Source organism: Neltuma alba, unplaced genomic scaffold (assembly GCF_004799145.2).
Source record: "Neltuma alba isolate B1F8T4 unplaced genomic scaffold, ASM479914v2 tig00011794_pilon, whole genome shotgun sequence".
Classification (NCBI taxonomy): domain Eukaryota; kingdom Viridiplantae; phylum Streptophyta; class Magnoliopsida; order Fabales; family Fabaceae; genus Neltuma; species Neltuma alba.
The window spans coordinates 241020-248384 of NW_021636415.1; the positions used below are offsets into that span (position 1 = coordinate 241020).

General features: G+C 31.2%; 1 long non-coding RNA gene across 2 annotated transcripts; it reads left to right on the top strand.

Moving 5' to 3' along the window:
• The first annotated feature begins 78 nt into the window (after window positions 1-78).
• Window positions 79-1579, top strand: LOC114718027 (uncharacterized). Of its 2 annotated transcripts, XR_003737774.1 has the most exons (4): window positions 79-453; window positions 600-683; window positions 789-879; window positions 1479-1579. It is a non-coding gene; the product is annotated as an uncharacterized LOC114718027 (long non-coding RNA). The 2 variants fall into 2 exon arrangements; XR_003737773.1 differs by lacking the exon at window positions 1479-1579 and having other exon boundaries at window positions 789-1309.
• Window positions 1580-7365: the final 5786 nt, after the last annotated feature.

The window sequence follows — 7365 nt, forward strand, 5'->3', positions numbered from 1 at the left end:
ATCCACTGTGTCTTTCTCAAATCTAAGGGTTCTTGATGTGAGTCGTTGTGATGGATTGGTCAATTTATTCACATCCTCAACAGCTAAAAGTTTAGCTTCGCTTGAAGACTTGACAGTTAGTAATTGTGGATCAATGCGAGAAATAGTGGCTAAAGAAGAAGATGAGTCAGATCAACATGAGATAGCATTTGAGAATCTGAAAAACTTGAAGCTCAAGTCTCTCCCAAGTCTTGACAGCTTTTGCACAGGGGCTTACCATTTGAAATTCACATGCTTGGAACGAGTTTCAATATACAATTGCTCCCAAATGAAGGTTTTCTCTGATGCTGATATAGACGCACCAGATAATGTGACTATTGCTTCAAATGGTGATCTCAGAGACATGATAGAGAAGGCTTTTAAGAAGGCAACTTGAGTTATCAAAATTGAAACGTTTTGCGATGTTGTTGGCAGGTAAATAATTTAACCATCCATTTGAAGACCTACTTCTTATTAGGAAATCTACTATTATTAATTTAATATCCATATTTATGCTGATAGTTGTTTTTACTCACACACGCACTATTTAGTTTGTGACATCCTTTACTCAATTCTATTAGTTGTTTCAGGAAATCATCTTTGGGTGCAAGACAGGTTCATTCTGGTTCTGCTTCTCTCATACTACTTTAAAGCCCATTTGTTCAGTAAGTGACGCACTAACAACAATGTTGATGATTAGATGAGAAAAAGTAACAACTCAAAGTAATATGTTTATTCTAACTCGTACTGTCATTGTTTAAATTTTGCAGGTTGAGGTTATTAGGAATCGTCCGTGTGGTTTTCTGATTTGGGTTATTTAGAAACTGAAGACTGTTGTGCATGGTGTTTGTGTTGCAGATTGTAAGTTGTAATTTTCTCCCATCGCTTATCAAGACCAGAAAACTTTTCCAAATCCCATTTGGAGGTTGTGCCATTTGTATTTAAATCCGAGGCTACTTCGAAGCAACTATTTGAATCGCACCGAATGACGTTGTTTAGCTTAAAATATCATTTGCTTATGCCATCAACCATGTCTTTCTGGTAGTTTAGTAGCTGATGAAGTATCAGAGGATTCGTTCAGAACGTCCTCCCTCTGCTTCTTCCTCTGAAATTCTGGTTTCTTTGATTATTTGAGAGACTTAGCTTCCTGCTTTCTCACTTTTGCTTGAGCCTTTGGTGTTTTGGTCAGTTGTGCCGCTTGAACTTTCATTTATCAGCATTTCCTGTGACTCGAAGGAAGCTTGATAATCATTCAAACTCATTGTGCCAGGGTCTTTAATTAGACTCTTCAATAGCTGTTATCACATTCTGGGTTCATCATTTGATGTCTGTTGGATTATGTTTCAATTAAGCATTTTGTGTTCTATTTTTATATGCTAGAAAGCAGAGGAGAAGGAACGGAAGCAGAACAGAATTTGAAGCCAATTATTTATTATCATTTGTTTATTTTGTTTTATTAGGTTCTGCTCTTCACACATTCCGCTTTGAGGCCAATTTGTTTAGCAAGTGACGCACGAAATCATATTGATAGATGATTAGAGGAGGAATAAAAGTTTATAAACCTCATATCCCAAATATAAGAGGTAGTTATTAGAAGTTTGAGTTTGGATCTAAGTATATAAGATGTCAATCTATTTTGTACTTCATACTTATTACTATTTTTTTAAAATATCACTATTAATTATATATGTTAAGGGAGTTTGAATCAAGGAGTAGCTTCAATGCTAATGATTTAAGAAAGTATTTTAGGCAACCCGACACATATTATTTATAAATAATTAATTTAAACTATTTTTTTAATTCATTCAAATTAATTAAGTAGATTTTATACTGGGGACTGGATATAGTCATATTCATTACTTAAGTATAATGAAGGCCACTGATTACTTATTATATATTTATGCCATCCTTAATTTCACAAATATTGAAAGATGAATGAAGTTTTTCACTTCATGAGGAGTCAAAATGGCTATAAAACTGATGAAACAATAAATCCCCAAAAACTGCAAATTGTAATTGCTGATTATGAAAGAAACCATTCATGCGTACTCTGGATGTGCTAAAACGACTAGTTTGAATTTGCGTCTACTACCTCCTCGACAACCGTGTTCTTCTATTTCCCAGTCCTCCCTTTACTCGGTCGCTCTTTACCTCTAAAGTCCAACCTCCTCTCATGCACACGGCATATATGTTTACTTCCTTTAGGCCGGATTCACTACACACGCGCACACACACACACACACACTTCCTCATCTGTAACATAAGAGGTTGGTCAGAGAAAAAAAAATTGTGATTCAAAATATCAGATGTTGTCAGGATAATTAATGTAATTTTTTAACTTTAGCTCCTATTAAATATAGGAAAGAGATGAGAGAGAAGAAAGATAATAAAAGTGTAATATTAATGACAATTTTATCATTTTTGCACTTTCGCCCCTAATAATGGTAAGCTTCATTGCTTGAATTTTTATTTTTATTATCATGACAGGGTAATTTTTTTATTATACGGTAGTTTCAAATTACAATAAAATAATTTTACTAAATTCAACACAATACTAATAAATATACACTACTTTCAATTTTCAGTCATATTCCATTATTTTTCTTAATTTTATGTTTCTAGAAATATATATATTACTTTCACTTTTCGACCATGTCTTTGTTTATTTTGGAGGGAATATTATAACATATGGAAAGGAACAAAATATTCAAAAGGAAAGAATGGATCAGTGGATGCTATGTGATTTGGGTTCACCATAAATTCAACATATTATATGTGCAATTTTTTTAAATGACTGCAGTCTACACCCAGGCTATTTATTTAATTACCTAATTTAATATTTAAATAATCACAATAAATATTTCACATTTTCCACAACAAATTTATCTTATTTTTAAAATTTGTTTCAGTTATTGGATGTAGCCTTTGTCCTAAAATTGTTGGCCAGAATGAAGCATGTTTCGAAGAGTCCAGTTACAATAACAAAAGTGAAGCCACTATAATATGAAGTATAAAATATCTATGTTTAAAAAGGCCCTTAAAATAGCCCATCTTATCTCATGTTAACAATTGGCCCAAACCCACATCAATTTAGTCGATATTTGACAACCTTCAAAAATACTTTTTAGAGGTATTTTTTCATAAAACGAAACAAATTTCTTTACGTATTTATTTCATAAACTGTAAAAACACTTTTGAAACCATAATTTGATTTTCATCTAAACACTCCTAAGTAAACTCAAATGGAGCATTAACTTTAATCTTTTGGGTCACAATTTAGAGATTCTAGAAAGAAGAAATAATAGAGAGAAAAGGGAAGAATAACTCAAAAGAATAAAATTTAGAGAGGAAAATTTAACTATTTAACCAAAGCAAAGACAAATTCTATTTATTTATTTTGAAGGTGGAATTGGAATTATATTTTAGGATACAACTTCCAACATCTTCTTGTGGAGGAGGTGCAGGTGTCATTGGGCCAAGAGCCCATTAGCTAAAAAACTATATCTATTTGATTAAATATAAAGATAGTTATTTTAAAGTATTATATATATAATTGTTTTAATAATTATTCACAACGGTTGCTGAATGGATTTTTTTGTTAAAATTTCAATTAAAATTTTACCTTCATTAAATATGTATTTACTTACTTAATGTTTTAGCATCAAGTTGACTTGGTTTTGTCCTATATTTATCTCATTAAAATAAACAGTAATACACTAACAGTAGTTGTAAAACATTACTTTCAAGACCCAAGTTTGTTTGCTGAGGGCAATCAAAATTTTTATTTTATATATTTTTATCAGAAATTAATATTTTTGAAAAGTATATTAGCTACTGTTAATTGATTAAAAATATTTGTTCCGTGTTTAAGATTTTATATTAAAATTATGATAAACTTTTTTCTATGGACGGATAGTTGGCATTTGGCAATTGAACATAGGAAACTATCTCAAAATTTCTCCAACCTGGAGAGACTATTGGCTTGTTTGGTTTCTTGTTTTGAAAACAATTTTTTACTTTTAAAGACAAAAAAACTTGTTTGGTAATTTGTTTTTAGTTAATTGTTTTAAAAAATAAAAAAACAAAAATATGTTTTTAAAAACTGAAAAACCAAAACAACTTTTACATGTTTTCTTGTTTTTGTTTTTGTGTTTTTTATTTTTTTTTTTGTTTTGAAAAATTGGAGAAATCTTTTTTTGTTCTCCTCTATTACTTATTATTTATTACTACCAGTGATAACTACCATTTGTCAAAGTGTAATTTTTTGTATTTTTTTCAAATGTGATTTTTTTAAAATTATTTTCCAAACAAATTTTTTTGTTTTTGTTTCTAAAACTTGTTCTTAAAAACAATTTTATAAAATTGTTTTGAGAATAAGAAAACAAAAAAAAAAAAACAAACAGGCCCTACATAATTTTGACAAAACTTGCTTCTGCTCAAATATGCCCTAAGTATATATGTCAATGTCTTGGAAAGAGAGTGTTGTAAAATATAAAACACATGAAGGTAGATCAAAGTATGAGGAAGTCGTTTGATTTCCAAATTAAAGGTAATATTTTGTTTGCAGAAGCCTCCTTACAACAGGCAAACTCGATTCGACAATGCTTGGATGCTTTCTGTTCCAGCTCTGGTTTGAAGGTTAATTATTCCAAGACTCGTATCTTCTTTTCAACAAACATTAACCACAACAGGTGCACTGAGATTAGCTCTCACATGGGCTTCACTCAAACGACGGACTTGGGGAAGTACTTGGGAGTTCCCCTCCATCACAAGAAAGTGAATCAAGATACTTTCAGGGGGACAGTGGATAAAGTAAAATAAAGGCTAGCCAACTGGAAGACTAGTTCTTTGTCTCTTGCAGGAAGAACTACATTAATAAATTCGGTCACTTCAGCCATCCCAAGCTATGCCATGCAAACGAATCTTCTTCCGGCACCTTTGTGTGAAAATCTGGATAAACTTAATCGAGGATTTCTTTGGGGGTCTACAGAGCAGCAACGGAAAATTTCTCTGGTATCATGGGATGCTATTTGTACTCCCAGGTCTAAAGGCGGGCTAGGACTGAGACATGCAAAACTACAAGTCCGTGGCTCATGAACCTTCACACGAGGTTTTATCCACACAATCCATGAGGGCGACACGTTACATGCGGAGTTGTAGGCGTGTTTGCATGGATTGAAGCTAGCATGGGACGTCGCTCATCGAAGAGTGATCTTAGAGTCAGATGCAAGTGAAGCTGTAGAGCTGATACGTAATGAACCTGACGAGCTGCATGCAGATTATTCAATTATTAAAGAAATACGCCAGCTTTTAGGTAGAGACTGGGAGGTTCAAATAGCCCTCGTGAGCAAAGGGGCTAATAAGGCCGTAGATCTTTTGGCTAAGAAGGGACTTGGGTTTCCGAGAGGATTTCATTACATTGGTTAAGCACCAAACGAGATGCAGCACACTCTCAATGCTGATCGTAATCGTAGTAGGCATGTAGCCACTCTGTAAGGTGTACCCCATTATTATCAACAACAACAAAAAAGCAAGAAAAACAGCAACAAAAAATCCCCTAAATATGCAAATCTCAATTCATGATTCCGAGATATCCTAATCATCACTGTGAAGTTCTTAAAGATTAACTTGAAATTAAATTTAGTAGCAAAGTTATCTAAAAGCTCTTTTAATTTGAAGAAAAAGAAATGAAAATGAATATTTTAATAAGCAACCATTTTAATATGCCAAATGATAGCAACAAATATGACGTTGATCTAATTTCAATAAAATTATATTTCCTGATGAATATCAATGACAGTACTTTGATAACTAACAAAACTATACTATCAATGATAATAGAAACTAATTTTACACAGAGCAATCAAGTCATTTTTTACACACACACGCAAAAAAACTTCAGTGCAGAATATTCTCTAAACATCTCATAAAAATTAATTTATTTTCGAGGAACCATCTCAAGATTCTCAGACTTCGATGTTGTGTCTCTTTCTCTTGTTTGTAAAATGTATTTCTTCATTAAGCAACAGTAGGAACATTAGTTTAACCGAAAAAATAGTACGAACATTAAAAACTGACTGATCAAATTTGTTCAAAACCAGTAATAGATCATATAAAGGAGATAATAATATGAAAGCATGTTCCTTCCCTTATATAACAAATACTACCCAAAAAAAATCAAATTAGCGACAAAATTTAGTAACAGAATTTTTGTCACTAATCAAAGTTAGTGACGGAATTTAATTAGTGACAGAGTTTTTTCCGTCAATAATTCCACCCTCACTAAATAATTAGTGACAAAATTCAAAATTCTGTCATTAATTAGCGACGGATTATTGATTGATTAATGACGGAAATTAGTGATGAAAATTTTTCATCACTAGTCTGATGCTAATTAGTTATGGATATCCCACAAAAATGTCCATCTGTGTGTTTCGTCACGTCATCACCGGCTGTCACCTCAACTCCTCTCTCCCATATAACGACATCATCTCATCATCCACATCATCATCACATGTCCATCATTATGAGCCACCACATTACAAATTGGCTCGATTTGTGAAGGGGTATTGGTTTGGTCTTCAGACCTCCTGCATGCGTGCTGAAACCTTTGCCAGTTCAGCTAAAAAGCACTTGTGAAATTTTTATACAAAACTAAATATATTTAATATTTCTAATAAAAAATACAAATATATAAAATAAATATTACATACATAATTTAATATATATTATATAATTTAATAGATTATTATTTATTTGAATTTAATTTTCATATTTTAGTAAAAATTTCTAATAATTTATATTTTTATTCAAATATTTAACAAAATAATAAGTATATTATATATTTTTATTTTTATTTTCTTTTATAATATTTGTTTTTTATATAATATATTATTTAAAAATTATGATATATTATTTTTATTTTAATAATAAGCTTAAAAATAATTACTATATATTTATATTATGTTTTTTCTGACAGAAATTAGTAATGGAAAAATTTCATCACTAATTTCCATCACAAAATGTTTTGTGATGGGAGTTAATGACAGATTAGTGACAGAAATTAGCAGCAAAAAAATTTCGTGGCTAATTTTCATCACTAATCATTTAAAGTAAAATCAATGATACTGTCGCTAATTCTATCACTAATCATTTAAAGTAGAATCAGCCACGGACTTGTAACAAAATTTAGTGACGGAATAAAATTTCGTCGCTAATCTGTTACTAATTTAGTAACGGAATAAAATTTTATCACTAATCCATAACTCATTTAGGGACAGAAATTTTCCATCACTAAATTCTGTAGCTAATTTTAGTGACAAAATTCTGTCGCTAAATTCCTTCACT